This window comes from Sciurus vulgaris (assembly GCF_902686455.1).
Source record: "Sciurus vulgaris genome assembly, chromosome: 11".
NCBI lineage: Eukaryota > Metazoa > Chordata > Mammalia > Rodentia > Sciuridae > Sciurus > Sciurus vulgaris.
In genome coordinates, this window is record NC_136472.1 from 52,437,285 (window position 1) to 52,465,247 (window position 27,963).

At 47.1% G+C, this 27,963-nt stretch overlaps 1 protein-coding gene and 1 long non-coding RNA gene across 5 annotated transcripts in view; both read right to left on the reverse strand.

Annotated features, from left to right (window-relative positions):
* The window catches only part of NAV2 (neuron navigator 2), a 693,848-nt gene that overhangs the window by 343,207 nt on the left and 322,678 nt on the right, over nt 1–27,963 (reverse strand). The gene's annotated exons all lie outside the window — the stretch shown is intronic.
* On the reverse strand, nt 2,437–5,427 carry LOC306639346. The gene is made up of 2 exons (XR_013757629.1): nt 5,125–5,427; nt 2,437–5,093 (listed from the first exon to the last, which is right to left on the reverse strand). It is a non-coding gene; the product is annotated as an uncharacterized lncRNA (long non-coding RNA).

Consider the following 27,963-nt stretch of genomic DNA (forward strand, 5'->3'; position numbering starts at 1 on the left):
TTTGTTCTTGAAATCAGAAGAAAAATGTAAATAACATCTACCCTGGACTACCTCTATCTCATGACAACAGTCATAAAATGTACTTTTTAGTGTACTTTGAAGGAAGGGTCCATGGAGGCAAATATGCTAAGGGCCCCTGCAAGTCCTCATATAGCCCCCACTAGATGCATATCCCTTGCTAATAGAAGTACGTGGACTTCCTGTGTCATGCTTCCAGACCCTGGTTTACTTCTCTGAGACTGATGACTGTCCCAGCTGCACAGCTGAGCCTTCTGAAGACAATGCTCCAGATGAGGGAATAAGTGAGAATCCCAGCACCAGGACAAGCTGGAAGAGAGCTTCCTGGAGTGGGAGGGTGGTGAGCAGCAATTCTTGTCTCTGGAATCAAGCCTGCTGAATCGCCCTCCCACCTGACCACTGTCTCGTCTTCCAGGTGGAGGTCATTTCTCCTCCCTCTGTTGGTGAGAGTATTACCTGGTACACTCCTTCCAGAGAGCCATTTGTCAGTATTCAGCAAAACTTAAAAAGCACATACTTTGGCTCAACAATTAAGCTTTCAGAAGTTCGTCTATCTTGCAGGTCTTCGTGTGCGACTGTGCAAAAATATAGGGGTAATGAGCACATTGTTCATGATGGCAAAAAAGCAGAACTAAATGTCCAGCAGGAGGGCACAGTGGACTGCACAGAGCCAATAGCCATGCCAGGTTGCAGTGCAGCAGTTGAAGAGGGGGCACTTGACCTCGATGTCACCAGATGCCTGAGAGGGGCTGCAGCATGAAAGAACTTTGTGGGACAGTGAGGACAGTGACATTCCAACTAGGGGAGGATGTGAAAAAGTTTCTGGACTAACACATAAGAACCTGTTCAAAGAAGTGACAGCTGGGACAGCAGGAAGGAGGAAAAATGGACATTCTATATTTGTTTTATACCTGTGCTGTAAATTAAAAAAAAAAAAAAAAACTGCATATATCACCTTTTGAAACGGTCACCTTTTTTCTTATCGAAGTAAAAGAAAAAATAAAAGTCTAATTGTGGCTTCAGAAGAAGGCCAATGCTCCTCTAGCTTCAGCTCTCTGCTCTATCTCAAGGTGAGTTATATCAGAACTGAACATTCTGGAAATATTTAGTGAGTGGAGATGAAAAAGTGGAAGCCAACAGCTGGCATCGGGGAGTTTCCTGGGGTCTCTGGGGAAGTGTTTCTGCTGCTCAGTGATGACCCGGCACTCACCCCTCAGACAGACCTTCATTTCAGCTCTCTTTCTGGAAAGTCTTTCCCTATTAGACTGCACAAAGACAAGCCCTAAAGGCAGAAATTTGGGTTTAAAACCAAGCTCACACTTCACAGAATAATTGAACATCCACAACCCTCAGTTTCTTCATTTGTAATTAGAATTGACCAAACCACTGTACCTGGAGCTTTGAGGAAGAAATGAGACAACTTTTATGAAAGCATTTAGCATCTTATCTAGCACATAGTAGATACTCAGTAAAATCAACTGCATCCTAAGTCAGCAGACGGGGAGAGGATGTGACTGGCAAGGAAGCCCATCACGACCCAAAGAGAACACTTCCTCCTAGAACCTGTGAGATGTGCCTGGCATTAAGGTCTGAGGATAGGATGACCCTGGCCTGACCCAAGCCTTCTATGCCTGGTAGGGTGAGCAGACTCTCTAAGTTTCATGGGCTGGACAAGTCCAGACAGCTGCCTGAGCAGGATGGCGAGAAGCCATTGGGACAACTGCCCAATGCCACATACTGGGCCCTTTGTCCATCAGCGGAGGGAATGAGCCAATGCTGCATGTCCAGGTCCAGATACCATCACATTCCTGGGCCTGAGACAGCTCTGGGCTAAGGTCAGCCTTTCTGTGTGGCCTCACCTGGGAGCACTGTGTCTTGTCCCCTATCCAGACCCAGAATTGGGTCCTTCAAGGAAACCCGGGCAGGATCTCCCCATCCTCAGCAATTATGCAGGGCACTCCTCACCTGTAGCTACCTTGGAAGAGGAGGCCAGACCCAGGCCAGACCCAGAAGGGAGTATGAAGGATTGAGACCCCTATATTTCACCCACCCTGAAGATGTGCTAGGCTGGCAATGAGGGAGGAAGCCATGCACATTCCTGCTTTGTCTCCATGATGGCTTGGGTGGCAGCCAGACCCGCCTCACAGGTTCAGAAGTACTGACCTCACTTTGCTCCTGTAGCCAACAAAACAGCTCCCACACCATAGAGCCCTTTACAGTCTACAGAACCCATGAGCCTCATAGCCATGTGAGCAGGCGTGGAGAGTTTTCATCACATTTTAGATAAGAAACAGGCTCAGAGAAGTTCAAGCATTTGTCTGACATTCACCTGGGGGCAGAATTTGAACAGAGGCCATGTAACTATGTGCTCAGTGCTTTTCCTCCAAAACTTCCATTTCCCCTCCTCTGATCTCACTCTTTCTTTCTTTCTTTTCTTTTCCTTTTTTTTTTTTTTTTTTGGTAGTTCTGGGGATTGAACCCCTGAGTTCTGTGCAGGTGAGGCAAGAGCTATACCACAAGCGACATCCCCAGACTGCTGATCTCACTTTCGCCCTTTAACTGTGAGCAGGTTGGATTGGTTCCCAGGATGCTACAAGCTCTGTTGCCTTAAATAGGATACTGTAGAAGTTTCGAAGCATGTGTTGCTGTGTAAGGCCACCAGGTGGCAATAGCAGCTATAGTTTTCTAGGATAGCCACCCAAGTGACTGAGATCCTGCCTGCCTATCAAGTTCAGCCTTGTAGAGCCATAGCTTCAAATCCACACATGGATTGGTCTGGACAAGAGAGGGCAGATTCTTGATTATCTGCCCATCTTGGGCATTAGAACCAAAGAATGCCTTAGTTTCTGCTATCTAGAAACCAGCAGGGCTGTCCCAGGTCAGGACCTGGTGGAGGAGAGCGGATTCCATGAACCTCCCTGGCACCAGTGCTCTATGGGAATAGGCATTGGGCAGAGCAAGAAGACACGAGATGCTAGCAGCCAGGTCATCCCTGCAGCACCTCTTGTAGGGGTAGTAGGCATTCCACCAGGCTTTGTGGCAAATCACACCCTCACCTGTGTCCATTCCAGACTCGGTGTTGACTAATGAAATCAATTCTCTGCTCAGAGTGCCTGCTGATTGCACACTAAGTGCCAGACCCTGTGTTAAATGCCTTGTGTTCACCTCCTTTATTTCTCACAAGCAGCCTATGAGGAAGGTCCTACTTGGCACCCCATTTTACAGATGAAGCAACTGAGCCTGAAAAAGGTTAAGTGACCCAAAGTCACTGAGGTAGGAAGTAGCGATCTAGCATTTGACCCTAAGTCTATATGACTCTCAAAGTTCACTTTCTGAAAACAGTTTAGTTGAATGAGAGAATAAAGGGCACGGGAGGGAAAAGTGGGAGAAGGCAAAAGTATAATGCGGGTCATGGAGGACGGGAGCTCAGTGCCTGGGAAGTTTCTGTTCCAGTCTTTGGAAGTGATACCATCGCAGGGTCCGAACTGCTCTCTGGATCCCTTGCGGCAAGAATCTCTGGATTCCTTGTACTGAGAAGTCACCCAGACTGCTGGCTGCTGTTGGAAGCAGCAGAGTAGAGGTTAGGAGCATGGGCTCTGGGGCCAGGCTGCCTGAGTCACCAGCTGGGTGACCTTGAAAGTGACCATGGTCTCTCTGTACCAGTTTCCTCACCTGTAAATGTGGAGATGGCAATAACAATTGTGTCTGGCTCACCCAACACTCACCCAACAGAACAGTGGCCTTCCTTTGTACCTGTGGCAGCCCAAGGACTTTCAAAGAGGCGTCACGAGGTCCCTGCACTGAAGCCTGCTCTCCTCATAGTGCCACGGACTGTCCTCCCCAGTCTCCCCTAACAAAGGAGCCCTTCTGCCAATGCTGCCTCCTGAGCCTGGTGTCAGGAGACCGGGTTCAGGGGCCGGTGTCAGCTGCAGCCCACCCCCGTCCTCCCTTCAAACGCACCCACAAGCTCCCCGTTAGGAAAAGCCATCCTGCACTTCTGGTCTCCACATTTCCTGTGGAATCAAGCAGATGGAGCTATCTTTCATCTCCTGGATGTGCTTCTTCCACATCTGTCACCCACATTTAAGATCTACATCTATAAAACTGGAAATCCAACCCAGGCTGGGCTGACAGGCTCCGGGTGGATCCTCAGCAGACTGGAGTCTGGAGCCCCTGCCCTGCCCGGGCCGTGCCACACTGCACAGAAGCACACTTGGTGTGGACACAGGAGAGGGACTCCAGTCAGGGACCTCTGTTTAGAGGAGCAGAGAGGCCTGGAGGATTCACCTCTCCAGAAGTCCCAGGTGGCTCTACCTCCCAGCACTGCAGGGGAAGGAGGCCTCCCCTGCTGAAGTTTCGAATGCCCAAAGCTTCATGTTCAAAGCAGCCCAAATTTTACTTTCACCTTTTTACGTATGAAGTTCTATGTTATACAGTCACATCTTCTCCCAAACCAGAGAATATCAATTCAAGTACAGAAATTCAAGTGGTGACCATCACTAACTGCTCCAAGCGCCGCTGGGACAGGGGAGTTTCCAGGGCTTGCTTCCTTCACTGTCAGATTGCCGGCTCTTCCACTGTCAGCCATGGTGTGGCTGTCAGAGTCCCTACTTATCTCGGCCCTCCCAATCGGCTGCTGGGGATATACTTAGGGCTCAGAAATCAGATAATCACTAGTCTCAGTCACCCTTCATGGGATCCGATATGCGTGTCCGACTTCCCAGTAAAGGCATTGCATGCTGTTTTATTTAGCTCCTTCCAGCACCCTGTGAAGCAGGAAAGCTCATCGATGTTTTCTGGATGAGGAAACAGCTCTGAGTGTAAGGGCCTGGCACACAGGCATGGGTCTAAGAAGCAGCAAGGATGGGTCTTGAATCCAGTCCTTTGACCCCAGAGTCTCTGACTGGGACTACACGGTGATGCCTCCTTCTACCTCACTTCCCAGCCTTGGAATTATCTATGGGATGGCCCGGCCCCTTTCCTTCCTTCTCTTTCCCTTTCCTCCTCTTTCCAATAATGTGGTTAATGCCTGGTTGCCACTGGGCTGTAAGATCCATGAAAGGATGGATCCTTTTCTTATTTGTGGTGTGCTGCCCCAGCGGGTACTGTGCCTCAGACATAGAAGATGCTTCACCTTTAGATTCACTCTCTTCTTCCTCTTACCCTCAATTTTTCTTATCTCCACATTCACTTTTGTCCTCAAAATCAGGCTTGGGAGTGCCTTCCTTGAGATTGTCCAAGTCTCCCTTCAGTGTCTGGGGCTGGCCCGGTTGCCACTACTTCTGACCCAGATCTATTGGGGTCTTTGTTCTCCGTTCTCCCTGCAAGACACTCTCTGTACCTCCAGCCACCCACAGTGTGTCAACCAGATGCCCCAAGGAGCTCCAGGAATGACCTCAATGGTGGTTTTTTTTTTTTTTTTGGGGGGGGGTGGGCTCCATGGTCCTAACCCCAACACTGATTCCAGGAAGGATTGCTCTTCCCGGCTGGCACTGTCATTCCTTCCTGGGATTGTGAGGTTGTATGCCAAAACAGGGCTGGCACCCTGATGTTTGGCAAGAAACTTTTAAAGATAGGGGCCCCTCAAAAAATCTTTGCCAGGTGTCCTACATCTCCTAGGGGAGGCTCTGCCTCTGCGATCCCTAAAGAAAGACTCCACTGATGAAAACTGATTAAAATGAACACCAGGGACAACTGTAATCAGCATCTTACACCGCAGAGCTGGGGGAGATGATGTCACCAGGGTATGGACTTCGGAGGGCTTAGATTTGAGTTTGAATCCCAGCTCTGCTTTTTGCTAGGTGGGCGGCATTGGACAAGGGCCTTCCCTCTCCCCTGGGAATGAAGTGTGTGCATTTCAGCATAGGGGTTTTGTGACAGTTCAGTTCTTTAAAGGCCCCCAAATCTTTTCTAATTACTTGCATTTTGTGTTCTGACTCTAGATGGCCGGGGAAGGTAGCTGACAAAATGTTTATGAGGGCAGACACCTGGCCCAAGTCCTAGCGAGGCCACCAATGAACTCTCTGGTCCTTAGTAAGTTGGTTAAACTGCGTAGCCCTGTTTTTCCTTCTGTAAAATGGATATAATAAATGTCCCTTCTCTATAAGCTTATTGCAAGGCTGCCATGAGAAGTCTTACCTCAACGGCTTTCAACAAGTGATGGTTATTAAACTTGAAATTGATCTCTAAGTCAAATAAGGTGTCTGCTTAGCACATACCCAGCTCAGCTTCCGTCCATCCTGGGACTAAAGAATGACACTCCCTGAGAAGAACTGGAATATTTTTAGGGTGTCTAATGCTCACCACTGTTCTCACCAGGGCTCAGTGGGTCAAGTTCTATGAAACATGCTGGCAAAGACTTTGCTTGGATTTCTCCTCCTTCCACTTGAGCAAAGCTATAGATCCTGGTACTGCTATGCAGGTCCTCGTCATCTGTGCCCTGCCCAGCCCACCAGCCCTGGAACCCAGCAAGATGGGGCCTCAAAGGCAGACTGACAGTAAGCAGCTCTCGTTTTCTTGAAATGAAGCTATTTTAATCTAGCAGCAGTGGAAACTGCATACATTAACATAATCTCAACTTTACCAACTACATCCAGTTTATTTTTAAAAATATGTCCCATGATCAAAGAATCGCCCAGTTTGTGTGAGAGCATGAGACACATGATCACAGCTGCCTTCTATGTGTGGACAACATGTTTTGAATCCCTCCAGGGTCTCACCTCTGTCCCTTGAGCTTCCATTTCTGAAGACAGATGCTGTGGCCTTACAGGTGCCAGCAGGTCAGGCTGATGTTGCCCCATATCGAGCAGATGGCAGCTCATGGCACCAGGTGGGCAGCCCCTAGTGCTCAGGCCCCTTCTTCCCCTCAATGCCAGCCTCCCAACCTCCATTTGTTCCTCTCGTCCCTGCAGGTTATTTTTACCATGACAGAAGGAAAAAGTGATGCGATTTCTCTGCATTTTACCCTGAAACAGTCACACTAGCTTCCTCAAAAAAGCACCCAACAGATGGCTCTGGTCCCTTTAGATTAGGGAAGCAGCAAAGCTCCCAGGCTGTCGCCAGGTTATTAAAATGTATGCACCACGCAGGAGGAATGGCTTCAGACTTCTTCGTTCAGAAGGTGCAGAGGTTAGGAGTTTGAGTACCGGATCAGATTTAGCTGCTAATTTCTAAGTAGGTGACTTAGCCTCAAGGTGCCTCCACTTCCTCCCCTGTAAGATGGGGTTAATGACAGGGCTTATTTTATGGAAAAATTGTGAAGATTAATTCTTTAGTCCAATGCCTGACACATAATAGGTGCTCTGTAAAGTATTGGCCAGAGATTTTACTGCCTCTGATGCAGAAATTTGGGGGGCTAGAAAGGAATTCTACAAGGCCCTCTCTGGGATGCAAGGAGAAAGAGGGCCGTTCCCAGGGCCAGGCTGACCATGGTACTAGGGACTGACTTAAAGAGCCAACAACACTGAGCAGCAGCCCAGGCTTAACTTGCGGTCAGCCTGCAATGAATAAGGCTGCACCTCCAGGTCCTGGCTTGGTCCTAAAGACCATGGAGAAGATTTAGCCACCTGGAGTCCATCAAAGTGGGGCAACAGCTTCAGCTTACATTTAGTGAACATCTACTATGTGCCAGTTTCTGGGCGAAGCATGTTACAGGCTGTCTATGATTTATACCTCTCAACACTGTGAAGAAGGTGCTATCTCTGTCCCCATTTCACAAATGAGAAAACTAAGAGTCAGAAAGTGAAACGACTTGTCCAAGGACATGCAGCAAGTCAGTCTGAGGCTGTGATCAAACTCTGGCTTGTCTAACTAAGGAGCTCCTGCTCATAAGGAATGCAGACTACCAGGTGGGGAGGAAGGCTGGTCTCAGGACACTCAGGGCTGGACCCAGCCCTCCATGGCACACCTGGCCCAGAGAATGTGTGGTTTATGGCTTTGTTGTAGGTTGGGTGTAACAATTTGGTTTCCAGGCACTGCTGGGGTTAGGTATTTCTGGGGGTAGGGGGTAGGGGGTAGGGGACAAGTAAATGAACCTCTTCTTCCCTGCCCAACCTCTTGAGATTACTCACAGCCCAACCTTCTCCAGCCAAGTTTCTGAAACTCGGATAAAATGCCCATGTGTGACCTGGAAGGAGGGATCCCTTAATCCAGGGTTGGCATGTGGCTGTACCACTGAGCCACATCCCCAGCCCCTTGAATGACACGAACATGGATTGCTTTACATCCTACTGAGCTGGAGTGAAAGGGAAGAGGTCCAAGGGCAAGGGCTCAGGGCGGTTGCATTTTGAGACAGCGTACCCTGATGGAAGGGACTGGCCAGCACAGGCCTTGTCAAAGCTGACCATCCAGTGTCCCCTTCCCTGCAGCCACCTGCAGACAGAAGCTGATGATCTCACTCACGGTGAAGTGGCTGTGTTTGGCACCTGATATTATATTCTTCCTTTCAAATATCACAATTCCATTTTAACAGAAGCATTTAGGAAATTGCAAGCTTGCCTTTGCTGGTTCAGTCATAACTTATCAATGCCTACTGTCAGGAAATCGACTCCCCCAAAAGTAATAGGCTTACGTTGGAGTCACTAAGAGCCTCCCATTCTTTCATCTTCTCAACATGATCACCAGGTGCAGCCCTCACTCTTCCATGATTCTTTTCTTTCTTTCTTTCTTTCTTTCTTTCTTTTTTTTTTTTTTTTAATGTGGTGCTAGGGATGAACCCAGGGCCATGCACATGCTAGGCAAGCACTCTACCACTGAGCCACAATCCAGCCCCTATGATCACTCTCAGGTCTGCTTGTTCCTTTCCAGTCTCAAGGTCCACCCCTACTTCAGGCTCTTAGCAACACTATGCCTCAGTTTCCCCATGTGTAATAGTAGACATCTATACCATAGGCTCACCCTATATGATTGTTCTGAGCCTTAAACAAGTTGACCCAGGTAAAATTCTTAGGCTAGTACCACTAGCAGATGGTGACCACTCAATAAATGTTGGCCAGCACCCCCAGCACCCTCCCACTGCCGGCAGCAGCAGCAGCTGCAGGATCAGTGGCAGTGCCCCTTCAGGCCTTCAATCTGCCTCCTTTGCAATATCCTGAGACTCTCTTTTACACTATTTCTGGCTTGCCCTCCACTGCTCAGAATTCATTATGGCTCCCTGCTTCCTGGGATTAGACTAAATGTTCCTGCTTGGCTTCTAAGGTCCTCATTCTCCAACCCACTTTGCAACCTCACCTTCCAGTAGGTCTGCAGCGAGAGCAGGTCACCTTACTGTCATCATTTACTGTACCAGGGCCAAGTTCATTTCTGCTGCTAGGTACAGGCTCCAAGGAAACCCTCTTTCTTCCCTCTGTGTATCCAAAATGCACCAGGTGGTATAAAGCCCCCCGTGTGGCAGGTGGAGTGTCTCAAGTCCTCAGTTGGAGCCCTGAAGGTGATCTCATGCCTTCTGCTGTTTCGTCTCCCCTAAAGCACACAGGCACAGGGGGGTCATCGAGGCATGTGCTCCAGGGCCAAGAGACTTGCACTCAAAACTCGGTGCTGCTATTTCCTAAGCAATCCTGCTCAAACTATTCAGCCTCTATCTCATTTCACTTATCCAGAAAATGGGTCTAAGTCCTAACCCCAGAGGGTGGGCAGGGGGACAGAACTGGCTCTGAAAGAAGCACCAACGTGGTGCTGGGCCCGGGCAAGCGCTCAGTGGAGGCTAGCTCCCTGCCCTAGCTCCAGCCCTCAGGGTTGCTGGTTCTGCTTCTATCAGAAACCAGAACTCCTCCTAAAGGAGCAAGTCAACCCACCTGCTTATCTACGGGGGACGTTATCAGCTAAAGTTTGCATTCTCCCATGAGAGGCCCACCTCTAGCCTCTCCCCCAGTACTTGCTCTTTTCAAAATCCTTTTGTGTTCAAGACAACAAAACTAACATCCATGCTCAGAGGGCAACTGTGCAGGCATCAGTGAACAGAAAGGTTTGAGAGCACAAGGGGGTTCTGAGTCCAGCTAGTCCCCAGAGAGTATTCAGCTGAAAGCTAGAGGCAGAGCCCCTGAAGGCTGGGTGACAAAAGTCCTCCTAAGATGTCCGGGTGAAGCCAGGGCTTGGAAGCCACTCCTTTAGCTGTGCATGCACAGGCTGGTCACTTAACTTCTCTGAGCTTAATTCTCCACCTGTTAATTACTACCTCCTAAGGGTGTTATGAGACTCAAATAAGACCTTAACAGCTGCTTGCTTTCTTGCTAAATGCTAAGCAATTTATAAGGATGGTTTCTTTTCATCTTCTCAGTCACACCCATGAGGCCCCATTTCTCAGAGAAGAAAACTAAGGCACAGAGATGTTAAGTACTGACCTGAGGTTGCACAGTAAAAACGGCACTTGAATCTAGGCCTGTTTGAATCTCTAGGTCATGCTCCTCATCATGATCATTTGCAAAGAGTAAAATATAAATATCTGGTATTACTGTTTTTCACCTGATAAGAAGACTGCTTTAAAGACTGACAATAATGCTCAGAGATGTAATTAGAGGCAGTGAACCAGTGTGCTAAGAGTTAGTATGCAGGGGCATGGAGCAGGGACAGGTCCAAGCATTCAGCCCATTGTATTTCCCTCTCCTTCAACTCCTCGCCTCCTGCTGGCTTGCCTCCTGCCGCCGCCAATTCCATCTAGAACCCTGCAGCTTGCAACACATGTTCGTATCCTTCCTTGTACTTGGAACCTCACACTGGTCCCTAGAGGCAAGAAGACTGTCCCCCTTTACAGAGGAGGAAAACCAAGCCCAAGAAAAGTTCAACACTACGCAGCTTGAGCCACTTAGCTAGTCAGCTCAGTAACGTAGGCTAGGATTTCAAGTTGAATCCCCCGATTCTGAGACCCCTATTCTGGTCCTAGAGGTGGAGTAAGCCCCTCCAAGACTTCTTCCACCCACCTGCAGCGTTTGTGGCGTGCTGAAATGTGACTGCTCTTTTGTTCAACTGCGGGTCTCCCCTGCTGGTCTTCCCTCTAGCTCCTTTGAAGGCAAGGATCTCATCTATTTCATTCACTATTAAATCGCTAGGGTTCAGCCATTGTGACATGAAGGTGCTCAGAAAAGAGTCGCTGACTAGAATTGTACCCCAAATCTGCTCCTTCCACTATGGGAGCTGGAGAGGACACAGCTCCTAGAAGAGGGAGTGATATGGTTAAATAAGGGTCTATGGCTGCCTTTTAGTAAGCTCCTTCTAAGTGAAGCATCTGGCCATTTTATGTATGGGAAGCCAGATGTAGATGGGCACCTTGGTGGCTCTGAGGAAAACCTAGCTAGATCTTTGCCACATGGATGTCCATCATGGCTCCTCAGGTAGGGTGGTTGGACTTGGCAAACAAGAATAGAGGACAGTAGGTGAAATCTGAGTTTCTGATAAACAAGAATAATCTTTAGTATAAATTCGTCCCCTGACACACCAAACGAACGGAGATCCTGGTTCAGGCTTTGTGGATGTTCGTTACATGCTTAAGCATAATGTTAAGATTACTCATTATTTATTTATCTGAAACTCAAATCTAACCAAGCACCTGGCATGTTCACTGTCCACCCCACCTGTGGCTCTCTTAAGCTGTCCTATGCTGTTGATATTCTTCTAAAAGGGCAAAAAGGGATGCCCCTGAAAACCGAGAGGACATGGACAGAAGGAGCCACAATCCCTGGTTAGCAAGCAGAGCCTGGTCTAAGAAGGTGAGGACAGTTGGGCAGGGAAGGGAGAGCTGCGGTGGCCTGGGGACTGGGGTCACACTGCCTTCCTGGCAAGGGAGGAATGTGGAGCCTGCCCCAGCTGCTCCCCATTAAGCAGAGCTGGCATTTCAGAGCACGTCAGAGGCACTGGCTCCCTGCCCTGGAAGTCAGAGTCTGGCCTCTGTGCCAGCACTGCCTGCCCAGCCTCAGGCCTCTCACCTCAGTGGACCAAGGGCCCCAACAGTCTCATTGTGTCCTGCCCAGGCACCTCAATGGGGCCATTCAGGGGCTTTGCGACAAGTCCTCTAGAGGGCACTTCCTCCTCCCCCTCCTGCATGCCCTTGGCCAAAGCCTCTGCCTGTGTGGGTGGGGGTCTGGCAGCAGTGACAGGGGCTAGCAGCCAGCACAACATTACTGAAGGCTGGATTGTTGACAGGGGACACAGAAGTGCCCCCTGAGTCCCGAGACTCCAGGGCACTCTGCCCACACTGTGCCCCCCACCCCACTCAGGGCAGCTGGCTTCTGAGGGGCCCGAGTGGAGCATGGAGGAGTGGAGTCCCCACCACATTCACTGTGAACCCCGAGCGAGTCCTTGGAGCCAGAAAGGAGTGAATTGAGTCCAGGCCTTGCCATAGCTTAGCTGTGTGAGATTAAGCAAGTCCCCTCACCTCTCTGGGATCTTCCATCATCTACAAAACAGACCAATGGTACCTACCTCCTAGGGTGGAGGCTAAGTGACCCAAGTCATGAAAGCTGAGACTGGAGCCAGGCACACAGTAGGTCTAAATAAGTGTTCCCTCCCTTTCTATCCTTTCTTACTTCTAACTCCTCCTGACCTACCAAAGATCTCAGAAAATTTGTTATTGTGGTCAGCAAATCTGAAGTCCACTGTCAAAGGAATGTCTCAGTCAGGCTTTATTGGGGGGCACAGGGCTTCCTGCAAATATGAGACACCAACTGTGGCCCCTCTGAGCTCACACGGCCCTCAGAAGGAGCCTGACTCCAACCCCACATCCCATCTCAGGCTCTCTTTCTGCCAGCCTGCTCTGGGTCCCGAGGAGCCGAACTCCACCTTACACTTCTAGGCCTCCTGCCCAGCTCATTCCTAAGCCCTATTTCTTCCTACCCCAGACCCTTTCTTTCTTTCTTTTCTTTCTCTCTCTCTCTCTCTCTTTTTTTTTTTTTTTTTTTTTTTTTTTTTTTTTTTTTTTTGAGAAGGTGGCCAGTGATTTCTGAATGAAAAAGTGGAGAAACAGATGCTGAACTCTTGGAGCACCGTCAGGCAATTTCAACCTGGCAAGCCTGGGCCTTAAACCGAGGACACATACGCTGGATTCATTACCATTTACCAGGTGTCCCAGTAAATCCTTCCCAGTGGCTGACATCCCAGTGTAATGGCAACCCTACCTGGCAACCCCGGTCCCTGGTGGCAGGGAGAAGAGCCAGGGCTTCCTGTCCGCCAGAGCACTCCACCATCTGTTCATCGGACCCACCCCAGTATGCAGCCCTGGGGCTGGGACCGGGGCTCAGGGGTAGAGTGCTCGCCTCGCACATGCGAGGCACTGGCTTCCATCCTCAGCACCACATAAAGATAAATAAATAAAATAAAGGTATGTGTCCACCTACAACTAAACAACAACAACAACAACAAATAACAAAACCAAAACAACCAAAAAACCCCCAAAATATGCAGCCCTGTTTTCCCTGGATCTTGCAGGGAAACCTTAGCTCTGCTAACTTCATGGAGATTCCTGTCCCTGCCTGCCCAAGTCACCACCTCCCTCTTTCTCTCCATCTTCCAATCTGATCTTCCACTCTGGCCTCGTCTCTGTGGGAGTGAGGACTTCAGACCGTGTTTGGTACTTTCATCTGATCACAATTGTCAGAAAGACACACAAATGTTGGGGCCTCACCCCAGATCTGCAAAATCGAAGTCTCTAAGGTGGGGCCCAGGATTCTGCATAGGCACCAGGTAGTACTGACCACACCGAGGTGTAAGGACCGCTGATGTCCCCTTGCACTCTTCCTTTCCTGTTCCTAGCCACCTGAAGAATGAGTCATCCTGTTTCCCTATTGCCAAGTTACACTGATGTCCCTGAGTATCTCCTTTCTTGATTGCCCTCTGCTGTGGACTTTCCTTGACAGTTTCCACCCGCATATTTGGGTACAGCAGAAAACACCCACGGGGATCTAATGGGGATGGAGTGCTCATCACATCCAGGCACTTGCCACATGCTTCACACACCGGATGCCACTTCAGGCTCAGAGCAGCCTGGAGAGGTCACTGCTGTCCTGCCTACGGAGAAGGTGAGGAAGTGGGCGCAGGTACAGCCACTCGCCTAGGGCTGCAGTGCTCTGAGTGGGCGGCGCTGAAATCCAAACCCTGCCTGGTGTGACTGTGACCACGTGTGCTCTTTCCCCAACTTCTCTACCCCTTTCCTCTGAGGGAGTCATATCCCAGAGAGTGCTTCATAATCCCCTGCAGAGCCCTGAGAAACACACGTGTAGAAACCCCACTCAGGCCTGTCTCGGCAAAGGAGATGTCTGGGCCCGTGTACTGTATGGGACACCTCCACAGTGCTGGTGAGGGACCGCTGGACCTGGGCCCAGGGTCACATAGGTTGTTAAAGTGAGGTCTCGAATGAGAATGAACGGTTCTTGACTCCAAGAACAGTGTTTCACAGCCTTTCCACACTGCCTCCTGTGCTTGGTGACCACGCCAGTGGTCAAATAGGTTTTCCACAACCTCCCAGGGAGCATCTGGATACTCAGGCACACATGCATGCACATAGACATACATGCATGCATACACAATTACACACACACACACACACAGGCATATGCACAAACACACACTCTCTCTTGCTGTCAGGTTCATCATCTCTCAGTCATGGGCAGCTTCTCTGTCCTTGATCAAGGCCAGTTTTGGACTTGAGGGAGGCTAGGGTGGTACCTGCTATAGGCAGCTTGGATGGAGTTCAATGAGACAAAGCTAGGGGAGCTGAAGGAGGAGGCAAAAAGCACCCCCCACCCCTGCCACTTCCTCCCATGGACTCTGCAGCAAAGCTGCTGCTCTGCCAGGAAGTCTCCTTCCTCTACCTGTAGTGCCCATGCCTGATTGAGACATGGGTATGCGTAAGGACAGGGGGTTTCTGTGGCATCAGTGTGCATGTGAGAAGCTTTGAAAGAGCTTGATTTGCACAGAACAATGCAGAAAGTTTCCAACATCAGGATTAGATAAACAGCCCGGTTCAGGAGCTCAATTAATGTGCTCTGCTCTTACCAATGGGCTTTCCCTGGATCAATACCAACCACAGCATGACAGAAAGAAATGCCTCAGCAGGCAGGCAGATTACGTTCGTGCAGCACCTGCCCATCCAGTGGGCTGCCCTGGACAGAAGACACAGGGAAGGAGAACCCATGAGTAGACCCTGGTACACATCCCCCTTTCTTTACAACCACATGCTGGCATCCCAGAATATTATTTGGGGGACTTGAATTGGGGGAATTGAAAAGAGACTTCCAGGCACCGAAGGACTGTGGGAGCTGGGCTCTGATCAGCCTGGGAATGGCAGCCCAGCCTTTGCTGAGGAGGTCACAGCCATTTGTGAGAAGGGCTGGATGAAACTGTCTTTGGCTTCCGAAAGATGCCCTCTTGACCACTTGGGGACACCTGGTGGAGTGGAGCACTGAGGTCCTCTAATGCTAGGTAAAGGCTGAGTCCCCCTTCCTTCTGCAGCTGCCAGGTGGATTTCAGCCTCTGGTCATGGTGAGCCAGAAGCAGTTGCAATGCCCGGAGAGCAGGAGAGGAAACAGCAACACCAAAGCCACACAGGAGACAGGAGCTGCAGATTCTGGAGTGACCTTCTTCTAAGGGTTGCCCTGTCCATCCCTTCCACTTCCAGGCACAGGGCAGGGTTATGGGGCCATGGGGCCTGTGCTGCCAGGGCTGGTCACAGAGCGTTTTGTAGGAAAGGGGTTTCTCTCAGGAAGACTGAGGACCTCACTAAATGCAAGTAGGATTCGGAAGATTTGGGGTGAGGTAATCCTATCCCTCACTTTCGCATTCCATGGTGGGCCTCTGGGAGCCAACTTTACACTCCACGAAGTAAGAATGCTCATGGGTAAGAAGTCCACAACCTGGGCAAAAATATGAACTTTTCCTAGCCTGACTCACCCAAGTCTTTGCACTAAGAGTCACCACTAAATAAGAAAAACTGTCTAAGGGACAACATTTCAACCCATTAGCAACTTTAATTTTTTATTTTTCACAGAGCTGGGGATGGAACCAGTACCTCTGAGCTACTCCCCCCATTTTTAAAATTTTGAGACAGGGCCTCCTTAATTGCAGAGTGAGGCTGGCTTCAATCTGTGATCCTTCTGCCTCAGCCTCTTGAGTAGCTGGGATTATAGGTGTGTGACCTCACACCTATCCCAACCTATTAGCATTCTAAGAGATGTTCTGTAGGTTCCATAGTAGGGTCTAGAGAAAGAGGGTAGCAGCCAGCGTTGGACTAGTGCTCAGAGCTGCTCACTAGTTCCAGCTTGGCCAGAATCCTTACACCAGCCCCAGTCCTTCCTTCACTGAATATTTAGTAAGAGCTTACTATGTGCCAGGCTCTGTTCTAGGTGCAGGGGATACAGTAGTGACCAAGACAGACACAGCCCAGGCTTTCATGGAGCCAACAGTTGAGTGGAGGAAGACATATTGTAAACAAATACCTAACGTGTCAAGAGAAATCTGTTCCAGCTCCAGAGAAAGATAAAGATGAAGAACGGTAAAAGTATAGGTGGGTGCTACTATTTCGTATAGGGTGGTCTAAAAAGGGACCTCTGATTATGTAACATCTGAGTAGAGACTAAAGGTAAGGGAATGAGCCTTGTTTTCTCTGGGGAAGACCTTGAAAGCAGAAAGAACAGCAAGTGCAAAGGCCCTGAGGCACTGCTGTCTTGCCTTTAAAATGAAAGGGCAAGAAAACAAGGCCTTTGTAATTTAGTTCTAAGTCTCCAGAGACTGCAAGTTGAGGGGCAAAGATACTTTGGAAGTTTGAGGGAAAGAACCTGCCCTATTAGCACAGGAGAGATTGGTGAAGTCTATAGGCCACCATCACACCATTTTTAAGTTTGTCTCTCTTCCTGACTGTTTGGAGGAGAAATTTACCCGTTGTTTTTAAGAAACAAAAATAATCTGTCCTGTTAAGGGAGAGAGATATTTTAAAACCACTGAATGGGTTTTTCCTTCCCTGGCTTTTTATTGATACGTCTCCTCTCTTTCCAGTTCTAAAATAAGCAGCCTGTCTGCCCTTATGCTAATCCAAAGGCAACACACTGCAGAATGGCGTGGGCCTGGGGAGAGCCAAGCTGAGGTCAGTTGGAAGCCACCAGACCTGGAGAATGCACCAGGGCAGCCCAGCCAGCCTGGCCTCGCCCAGGGCCTGCTTCCTACCAATCCAGGTGACCAGACGCTCTTAAAAACAGCAGTGGAATGTGGTGAGAGTTGGTGTTTGCAAATGACAAATTTCTGACCTAATTCCAGTTCTTTGGAATGAAAAAGTAGCAGCTTCCTGTTACAAAATGTCCCAACAGTTCATGCCTAATACTTGGGCGTGAGCAATTGCTATACATTAAATCTAAATTTGGCTCAAAATATAACAAAGCTGGCGTATTTTTAGCCAGGTAAACATTTCTAAGGACTAAGTCAAATTCATATTGGTTTCTGCTCTGCAATCCAGAGAAAAAACGATTCCAAATGAATGAGAAGCAGGGGAGGAAGGGGAAAACCAAGGAGTCCACTCCACAGTAAGATTCCTGGTGACCACCTCCAACTTAGGTGTCCTTCCTGGGACTACATCATTTTCCTTCCCTGCTAGAGAGGTGGCACCTTGTAAGGGGAACAGACCCAGGTTACTTCAGAAGTTAAGTGTTAGCTGGGTATTACTGAAGGGCTTTAAGTGAGAACCCTCTCTGTGCCCTTCATTATACCCTCAGCCAGACTTGGATTTGGTTACCAGCAGCACAGAGGGAGGACGAGGCTGTGGGCAGGAAAGCAGGCTGGGCAATCACTACCTAGACTTCCTCCTGGCTCCGCCACTTAGGAGCTGCAGGATCCTGGGCATGCTGTTTATCCTCTCTAAGCCTCAGTTCACCTGTAAAATGGAGATGATCACAAAAGCACTTACCCTGGAGGTTATTGTTTTTGTGATGATTAAATGGCAAAATCCAGACAAAGTCCTCAGAGCGCTCAGTGAATAGCCACAATTTTATTCACCCCACACCAGGCCCTTTTATATACACTAACTGCTCTTACCCCACAGCCCACTGAAATGTGATATTTCCCCTGGGGAAAGTGAAGCTGGGTAAGTCTGAATTATCTGAGCTGCAGTTTAGCAACTATTTATTGAGTGCCTACTATGTCCCAGGCCCCATTGGCACTAGGGAAGTTGGATGCCTGCTAAGTAAGAGGAGAGGTGGCATTGTAACCCAGGGCTCTCTGACTTTCAACTGGGTTCAGGGGGTGCTTCTAAGAGGCTGGATAGAGAGAGTGTGGATTTGAAAGTGAAGAGTTCCAAAACGGGCTGTGTACTTGATCGAGTTCCTGGCCTCTTGGAACTTCAGGCATGAAATGAGTGAAATGCGCCAGCCTTATCCAATTGTCTTAAGCCTCAGGAAAACAGTGTGTGTCAAGTGTCTGGCCCAGGGGAGTTGTTCAGTGGTGACCAGTTGTCACAATTATACCATCTACAGAGAGGTCCTGGTTTTCTGACTGAGTCAAATGCCAAGGCTTCCTAATACAAAGGGATTAAGAATACTCGTTTAAGTACTTGATAGAAGCAAGGGAAAAGAATATAGCCAGGGCTAGTTCCAACTCTTTAAACCATCAGGGCCCTCAGAGCAGAACACCTGATCTCTGAATGAGGTAAAAGGACACTGGACTGGGAGTTAGAGGTCTGAGTCCCGTTTGTGCTCTGGTCCTTGGAACTGGGGGGCCAGGGGCATGGGACCTCTCTCAGCCGTGGGTTCCCCCTCTGTACAGTGAGGATATGCAAGCAGTTGGCCCCAAATGTTTCCACTGGCTCAGGTGCCCTGAGTCTAGTCCCTAGAGGCACAGATCAGAAAACAGACATCCCAAGCAAGCCTGCTTATTCCAAATCTGGCTTTGTCACCTAACGGTGTTTTTCCTTCCAGGAATTGCTTTCCTTGGTTGAAAGTTAACAACCGCAGCTCACACACCGGAAGGTCTGACTGCTCTGGGACACTTACAGCCCACGCATTTTGACGTAAACATGCGTCACTCCCAGGTCTGAAAAGAATCAAAGCAAATCAGCATGAAATGGGGACAGCACAGAGCTGCAGCTGAGGAGCATGCGATGGAAGGACAGGAAAGAAGTCCCACAGCTGTGAGGCACATGGACCCCACCAGGCCCAGCAGCACAGGGGTGACCTGGGGGACAGCAGCCACAGTCGTGGGAGAAGGAGATGATACCCAGATTGTAGCAGGATGTGGGCAAAAACCAAATGGGGCTACTCATCCTATAAACACAAACCCTCTGGCGACAGGCAGGGACTGGCACAGGAGGCTCTGATAAGAAGGAATTACTGAGGAGGGCCAAGGCCAAAAAAATGGGGAGTAGGCTCCAAGGAGAAAGAGGGTTTGAGGTTTGCTTATCTAAATTGGCATCTCAGTATAGGGCTCAGGCCTCCCTGATTACTAGCAAAATAGCATGGTTAAGAGCACAGGTTTGGAATCAGAAAGACCTGAGTTCGAAACCTGCCACCGTCCCTACTGACTACCTGACCTGGACAAGTCCCAGAACCTCTCAGATTAGTCTCCTCACTGACTCCTGAGTTTCTCCTTATTAGTAAAATAGGAGCAATAGTATTACCTCTGAAAGTTAGTGTGAGCATTAAATGAGATTATGTATGTACTATAGTTTGGGTATGGTTTGTGTCACCCCCCAAAAGTTCATGTGTCAGAGGTGTGGTTCCCAGGTGGTGGTAGTGGGATGGGATGGGACCCCGAAGAGGTGGGGCCTAGTGGGAGCACCTTAGGTTATTGGGGTGTGCCTTTAGGAGCGCTGGTCTCCTGGGGTCGGATCTCCTGAGAATGAACTGTCACAAGGGTTGAGACAGGAATCTTGCTCTGGCTTCCTGCTTGGGAGTATAATCCCTTGTCCCACCTCTGCTGCCAGTCATGGGGTGATGTAGCCAAGACAGGCCCTTGAAGGAGCCTGCACCCTGCCCTTTGATTTTTAGCCTCCCCATAGAGAGATAAGGAAATCTCTTTTCTTAGTAAGTAGCCCACTTAGTAAGTAGTATTTTGGTACAGGAATGTAAACTGGACTAATAGAAAATGCAAATGACACATAATGGTTGCTGCATTCACTATTCCTGGACTGTCTTTCTTCCTTTCTTCTTCCTTCTTTCCTTCCTTCCTGTTCGTGAACCCTCCCAACCCCGCTGTCCCTTCCCCTTCTCCTTCCCATTCTCTCTCCCCTCTCCCCTCCTCCTTCCTCTTCTAGACTTCCTTTCACTCATCTATTAATTTGTATTTGATTGTTTCCTTATGTTATCGTATCCTTCCCTCCCCCTTTCCTCTATTTTACTCTAGCTTCTGCATAGGAGTGAAAACATTGGACCTTTGAGTTGCTGAGTTTATTTAATTTCACTTGCCATGATAGTCTCCATTTTCATCCATATACCAGCAAATGCCATAATTTCGCTGTTTTTAATGGCTGAGTGATATTCTATTGTGTATATATACCAAAATTTCTTAATCCATTTACCTATTGAAGGGCATCAGGGTTGATTCCACAATTCAGCTATTGTAAATTGTGCTACTGTAAACATTGAGGTGGTTGTGTCACTGTAGCATGCCGATTTTAGATCTTTTGGGAAAAGGAGTGGGATAGCTGGGTCACGTGGTGTTTCCATTTCTAGTTTTTTGAGGCATCTCCATACTGCTTTCCAGAATGGTTGTAGTAGTCTGCAGTTCTACCGACAAGGTACATGTGTTCCTTTCTCCCTGCAACCTCACCACCATTTATTGCTTTGTATTCTTGATCATTGCCATTCTGACCGGAGTGAGATGAAATCTTAGTGTAGTTTTGATTTGCATTTCCCTGATTGCTAGAGATGCTGAACATTTTTTCATATATTTGTTGACCATTTGTGATTCTTTTTTTAAGAAGTTTCTGTTTAGTTCTTTTGCCCATTTATTGATTGGGTTATTTGGGTGTTTTGTGTGTGTGTGTGTGTGTGTGTGTGTGTGTTAAATTTTTTAGGTACTTTGTATATTCTGGATATTAATCCCCTATTAAAGGAGTAGCTGGCCAAGATTTTCTCCCATTCTGTAGTCTCTTTCTTCATGCTCTTAATAGTTTCTGTTGCTGTGCAGACGCTTTTAAGCATGAAGCCATCCCACTTATTGATTCTTGGTTTTATTTCTTGCACTTTGGGAGTCTTGTTAAGGAAGTCACTGTTAACACCCATAAGATGAAGTGTCGACCCTATGTTTTCTTCTCCAGTGTTTTTAACATGAATGGGTGTTGGATTTTATCACAGGCCTTTGCTGCATTTATTGAGATGATCATGTGATTTTTGTCTTTAATTCTGTTTGAGTGATGAATTACTGCATCCCTGTAATGAAACCCACTAGATGCGTGTTATTATTATTATTATTATTATTATTACTATTGGTACTGGGGATTGAACCCAGAAGCATTCAAACTCTGAGCAACAACCCCTGCCTGTTTTTGTATTTTATTTAGAGACAGGGTCTCATTGAGTTGCTTAGGGCCTTGCCAAATTGCTGAGGTTGGCTTTGATCCTCCTGCCTCAGCCTCCCGAGCCACTGGGATTATAGGCATGAGTCACTGTGCCTGGCTATGTGTATTACCTTTGTGATATGTTTTTAAATGCTGTTTGCTAATATTTTATTAAGGATTTTTGCATCTACCTTCATTAGGGATACTGGTCTGTACTTTTTACTCCTTGATGCATCTTTGTCTGGTTTTGGTGTCAGAATTATACTGGCTTCATAAAAAGTATTTGGGAGTATTCCCTCCATCTCAATTTCATGGAATAATTTGAGAAAGCCTGGAGTTAGTTCTTCTGTAAAGGTCTGTTAAAGCCCAGCTGAGAATCCATCAGGTCCTGGGCTTTTCTTTATTGGCAGGTTTTTAATTGCTATTTCGATTTCATTACTTGATATTGGTCTATTTAGGTTTTCTATGTCTTCCTGATTCAATTTGGGCAGGTCATATGTGTCTAGAAATTTGTCAATGTCTTCCAGATTTTCCAGTTTGTTGGAGTTATTCCTGGACTATTTCTATCCTAGGATTTTTTAAGCCTTCCCATTTTCCTAAGCAGCCAAAGTCCTTCGAGAACACTTAGGGTCCTCCCTCCAAGGTGGAGCAGAGGGAATCTGCCAACACTCATCCAGTTCACAATAGCCTATTATCAACTTGAGAGACCCAGTGCCACTGAATCAGCCAAATACTTTGGCCAGTGTAATGAGCCTTGTGTAAAGGAGCCTACCTCCACTATCAGTCAGACCAGTCAAGTTTCCCAAAGATCTAGCATTGGAAAGCTTTGATGATGGCCTCAGACATTGTGCAGGTTACCCAATCTATGTCTCCTAGGCTTGGCTACCGCCATCATGTGACCTTCTTGGTTCATACCCTGAGAGAGTTTTGTAGAATCTGTAAGGTTTAGCTACAACTTTATGGATGAAGCTTGTGTTAGTCAGTTTTTTTGTTATTTGTTATAACAAATAACCAACTTATAAAGAGAAAAGGTTTATGTTGGCTCATAGATTTGGAAGTTTCAGTCCATAATTGGTTGGCTCCATTGCTTTTACCCCTGTGGTGGGACATCATGGTGGGTGTGTGTGGTAGAGCAAAATCACTTTTACCTCATGTCTAGGGATTGAAAAGAGAGAAGGAAGAAGGAGTCAGGACTTCATGATTCCCTTCAAATGTGGGTCATCAATGACCTGAAGACCTCCATGAGGCCCTACCTTCTGAAGTTTCCAGCACGTCCCAATAGCACCTCACTGATGACCAAGCCTTTCACACATGGGCCTTTTGGGGACACTCCAGATCCAAACTACAGTGGACTTCCTGTTCATTATTCACTCCTGTTTTCCAGTCCTTTCTTTTATCTCTCCCCCTCTACTTTCTTTTCTTCTGTAGAGTATTTACCAAGAATTTTGCGAGGTGCAGGCCCTGTACCAGCAGGGATCAAGAGAGACACATCCCTGACTGCATAGAAGGCATGGTACTGTCACATAAGAAATCACAGTTCCAGCCGGGGGCGCTACAGAGGAGGCCATGGGAGTCAGGGGGAGAAACCACCCAGGTCACGATGGTGGCAGAAGGCTCCCTGGAGGTGGTAACACTAAGTCTGAATGGGAAGGGGTAGAGGTAGGAGGATTTAGCCAGGAAAAAGAGACGTAAGGAGGACAGAAAGAAACTCCAGGCAGAGAAAAGCAAGCCTCCACTCATATCTTACCTTCTCAGTGCCTGGTCTAGTAGGGCTCAACCAGGGGCTTCTTTTTAAAATTTCTTCATTCGAAAACTTTCTTTTACATTTGCCACCTTGGAAACAGTTTAGGTTTTTATAAAATGTTATCAAATGAAACCAGATCTCATGACTTCCCCAAAATGTCAGCAACCATTCTCATGACAGATCAAAGATGAAGCCAAGATATCTTTGCTACACCAGAAAGGATAAGGAGTCCTGAGCCTGGAGAGACACCCTTGGGCAGGCCACTGTGAGTTTGCATGCATGTGCCCATGTATGTGCGCACGCACACACACACACGATTTTGTTTATGTTCTCATGGGTTTGCCATATGTATCAAGGACACTGGTAACATGTACTCTTTAGCCAGGGCTTTGTTTTGTTTTCCAACATTTAATTTTGGAAAAAATTCAAATCTATAGGAAAGTTGAAGGAATTGCACACATATCTTCACATCGACTCACCAGTTAACATTTTATGACATTTGCTTTCTCCTCTCTGCAGATATTCTCACCATTTCCCCCCTGAGCTGTCTGAAACTTAGCTGCTGACATCAACACACTTCTACATATTTCAGCAATATTTTCCCCTGAAAAAAATGACATTCTTACGTTAACATGGATAGAACAATACTGTCTATTATACATTCTGCATTCAGACGTCTCCAGAGTGGCTTTCGTACCATGTATGGTTTTGCTTATCCAGGATTGAGTTAAGTTTCCTTCATTGGATTTGGTCATCATCACTCTTTGGTCTCTCCTGAGAGTCTTTCACCTGCCTTTTAATTTTATCTTTCATGACATGGGCAGTTTTAAAGACACCAGGCCTACTGTCTTAAAGAATAATTCATAATCGGAACTTATCTGATTACTTCTTTATGCAAACAAATGATTTCAAATCAAATTTCCCATTCTTTCCCTTCCTCCATCTAGAACTAGTCCTGCTAGTTATGCTCAGTGATAACCCTAAAAGGACCTCAGGGCAATTTACTTTGATTCAGTATTAATGATGCCTTTTCAGCTATTTTTTCAAAGTGCTTTCACATTTGCTATTTAAGAACCTTGACTTTGGGGATCAAAGAGATGTGGGTTCAAAACCTTCTAGCTGTGCTACTTGGAATAGTAGCTTAACCTCTCTGAATCTTGACTTTTCTCAAAGGGCATTTAAGGAGTAAGATGCTTAAGCCAGTGCCTTGTCTATGATAATTGCCTCTCACAATAACTCTTTAAAGAGGGTAAAGCATTCTTTCCATTTTATAAGTTAGGTAACTGAAGCTCAGAAAGACAATGTGACTTGCTGAAGGTCATCCTGCAAAGGGTCAAAAGAGACCAATCTAGAACCACAGATGCTGATTCCCAGAGCTGTCATTCCTAGTCCTCTTTAGGAAGCAGCACCTGCCTTATGGGATGCCATTAGCATTAAATGAAATGACATATATCTGGTGCTATGCATTATGCTGGTATGGAAGCAGTGTTCAATCAGTGTGAAAGACTATCACACTATTTATTTTTATTGTATATAACTGATTTTATTCAAAGGCTCCAAAAGAACCCTGGGAAGTAGGCTTGTAATTTTTTTGACCGAGCCCCCTGATATGGTTTAGATTAGGTCCCCCTCAAAAGCTCATGTGTGAGGCAATGAAAAAGTTTATAGGTGAAATGATCAGGTTAGAAGAGGTTTAACCTAATCGTGCATTAATCCCCTGATATGGATTAGCTTAGTGGTAACTGTAGGCAGAGAGGGTGTGGCTGGAGGAGGTGGGTCCCTGGGGGCCTGTCTTTGGGGTTTATATTTTGTCCTTGGTGAGCAGAGCTCTCTCTGCTTCTGGGTGCCATGTTCCCAGCTGCTTTCCTCTACTAAACTCTTCTACCATGATGTTTTGCCACACTTTGGGCACAGAGCAATGGAGTCAGCCATCTATGGACAGAGATTTCTGAAGCTGTGAGCCCTCAAATCAACTTTTCTTCCTCTAATTGTTCTTGTCAGATCTTTTGGTCACAGTAGGAAAAAAAAAAAAAAAAAAAAAAAAAACTGACTAAAACACTCCCATTTCTGCCCTATCTTCTCTCCCAGCAAGACGGGGTGTGGTAGAGGCAGAACAACCCAAAATCCCTGATGGTATCAAGGTTTCACTTGAAATGAAAGACAAAATATTCTGAGGCTGTGGGGTCATTGTTTGCAAAAGACAAGAGAAGGTCTGTTCTCCTTGGGAAAGGGGACACTAAGTCATGAGTCATTCTTCAGGTTTTGTGTGGGTGACCTGGGGTTCCTGTGAAAATTTTTGAGTCACTCATTATTGTCTAGCATAGACCGAAGCACAAAAGCCTGACCAAGTTTTATTCCCCAAATCACATGGCCCATTCTGCCCAAGACATTCTAGGAACAGATTGTCCATCTCCTTGAACATTGTGGCCACAAGACAGAGGAGCCATTGAAATTGGCCCTGTGACAATTGGTAAAACACTATTGGGCAGCTCGCCATGCCTTGTGGCACCTTAATGGCCAAACTGATCACAAGGTCCAGCTACAACCATGCCAGCTATGAGAGAAAAGGGCTTTCCTTCTGCCCCCAGAACAATAATGAGTCATTAAGAAGCCCAGGCAATGAGACCGTTTCATTCTCGGTCTTGTCCTGGGCTGGGCCAGCACATTGGGCAGCTGTATTCAACGACCTCTACAGTGCCAGCTCAGGTGGATATACAAAGGAGACCTCCCACAAGTATGGTTTGTAGCAGATCCCTTAGTTTGGTTAGAATAACAGAGATGGCCTGTCTGGGACCAAAATGTGGAGGTTTCAATGAACAACTTTGGATACAACTTCTTTGGATGACATTGTTTACTTTATGCTTGCTCCCCAGTCATTTAACCAAAGCCCTGCTAGGCTTTCTGCTTCCACAGTGCAAGCCATCTGTCCTTCTATGCAATCAGTCATGCATGTGGGAGGCAGAGAGGTAGGGTGGAAAGAACATGGGCTTGGAATGAGGCAGACACTAGCCAAGCTTGGCTCTGACCTTGGGTAATAAAAATAGGCAACATGGTGTATTCCTTGCTTAGCATGGCCCAGATTCTGTGCTTGGTCATCTACCTATAGTATCTCATTGAATCCTCACAGCCAAACTATATGCATCACCATTTTTGCTTTGCAGATGAAAAAAAAAAAAACAAAAATAAAAACTGAGGTCTAGAGATATTAAGTAATTTGCCCAAACTTGGATTCAAATCCAGATGTGTCTCCATGAAGCCTAACCAACACGGCAAACTTGCCTCCAAATGATTTCCTTGATCTCAGCTTCATCACATAAATTGTGTTGACCATTTTTGCATTTTACCCAGTTTCTCATGTCTCAAATTCAATAATAAATGTATAAAGAGCCCCGCAGATGACCCAGCACATAGCAGATGTTCCGTAACTGAGGCTGATTCTAAGAAATAAGAATTTTTGACCTTAAGCCAAAATCTCTCTGGGTGGTTTGGCTTTCCCAGACTGGCTTCAGGAGATTCGCTGAGGCCTAATTAGAACACCTCTCTCAAGTCTACCGTCATGTCTTGTACGTAAATAAAATGGACACCAGGATTTGGGACTTGAAATCGTGGTCACAGAGGAAGAGGTGATGAGAAGGAGGAAGCAGACCTAGCCATTCCCAAAGCTAGAATTTGGGCCATAACTCCTCTAGCCCTGCCTTTGATGTGTGTGCTTACATGTGCTCAATACTTTAAGCTGTTCCATGTGTATATATTTGTGTATGCGTGTGTATATACACATATCCAGAAGTAGATGTATTTATACGCAGATATATACACATGAAATGATACCCTAAATAAGCAACCCTTACCACCCTTAAAATGTCTTTCAAAAATTAACCCATGCAATAAGCAATAATATGGGAGCTATAAACATTCTCACATGTTGGCAGATAACCACACTACACATTCCCCTCCAAGAACTGAGAAAGAGAAGAAAGGGAATAACACAATAGCAGAAAAATGCACTAATCAAATCCATAATCAACTTTGATGATGGAGCAAGGATTCTAATCAAAACACAATGGGGCAAAGTCACAACAGGTTGTGAGCTTGGAGCGGCACTCTCCTCCCAGGGGCCTCACCCGCGCTTTCTTTTTAAACATCTAAAACACAGAGGATTTCAATCATTTGTAATTGCTTTTTCAAAGAAAAGAGTTGCAAGCTGAACATGAGCTCCTCAAAACAGGAAATATCAAAGTATTACATGTATCATTTCTCCCCCTGCAACGGCTTCTTAAAAATAGGCTAATGTCTCCTCAAATTGTTCAGAAGTGTTCCTTATCTGAAGGTTGGCCAGAGAAGCTTTCTGAACTCAGAGTATGTCTCTAAAACAATTCTTTGCACATGGTCACAATTTATAAATGTGGAAACCTTGTAGAAGTGATAGATGGTGGTACTTAGGGGGGAGGCCCAGGTATCTCAGCGGATGCAGGCAAGATGTGTGACTGCAGAGCAGTTTCCTCCACTGGAGGTTGAGAACAAGCTGGAGATTTGGGGGAGATGCTTGAGTAAGGGGCTTGAAGGGTTCATGGCGGGGCTGCACCTAATAGCTATTTGATGGTCAAGTTGTCTTCTTGTACTTGATGGAGACAGAGAGCAGCTTTGGGGGCCAAAGGGAAGTCACTGGCTAAGGAGAACTGCTGAGTGAGAAAACAGCAGCTACAGTTTTTCCTGTGATGACCACATTGAATATTCTGAACCA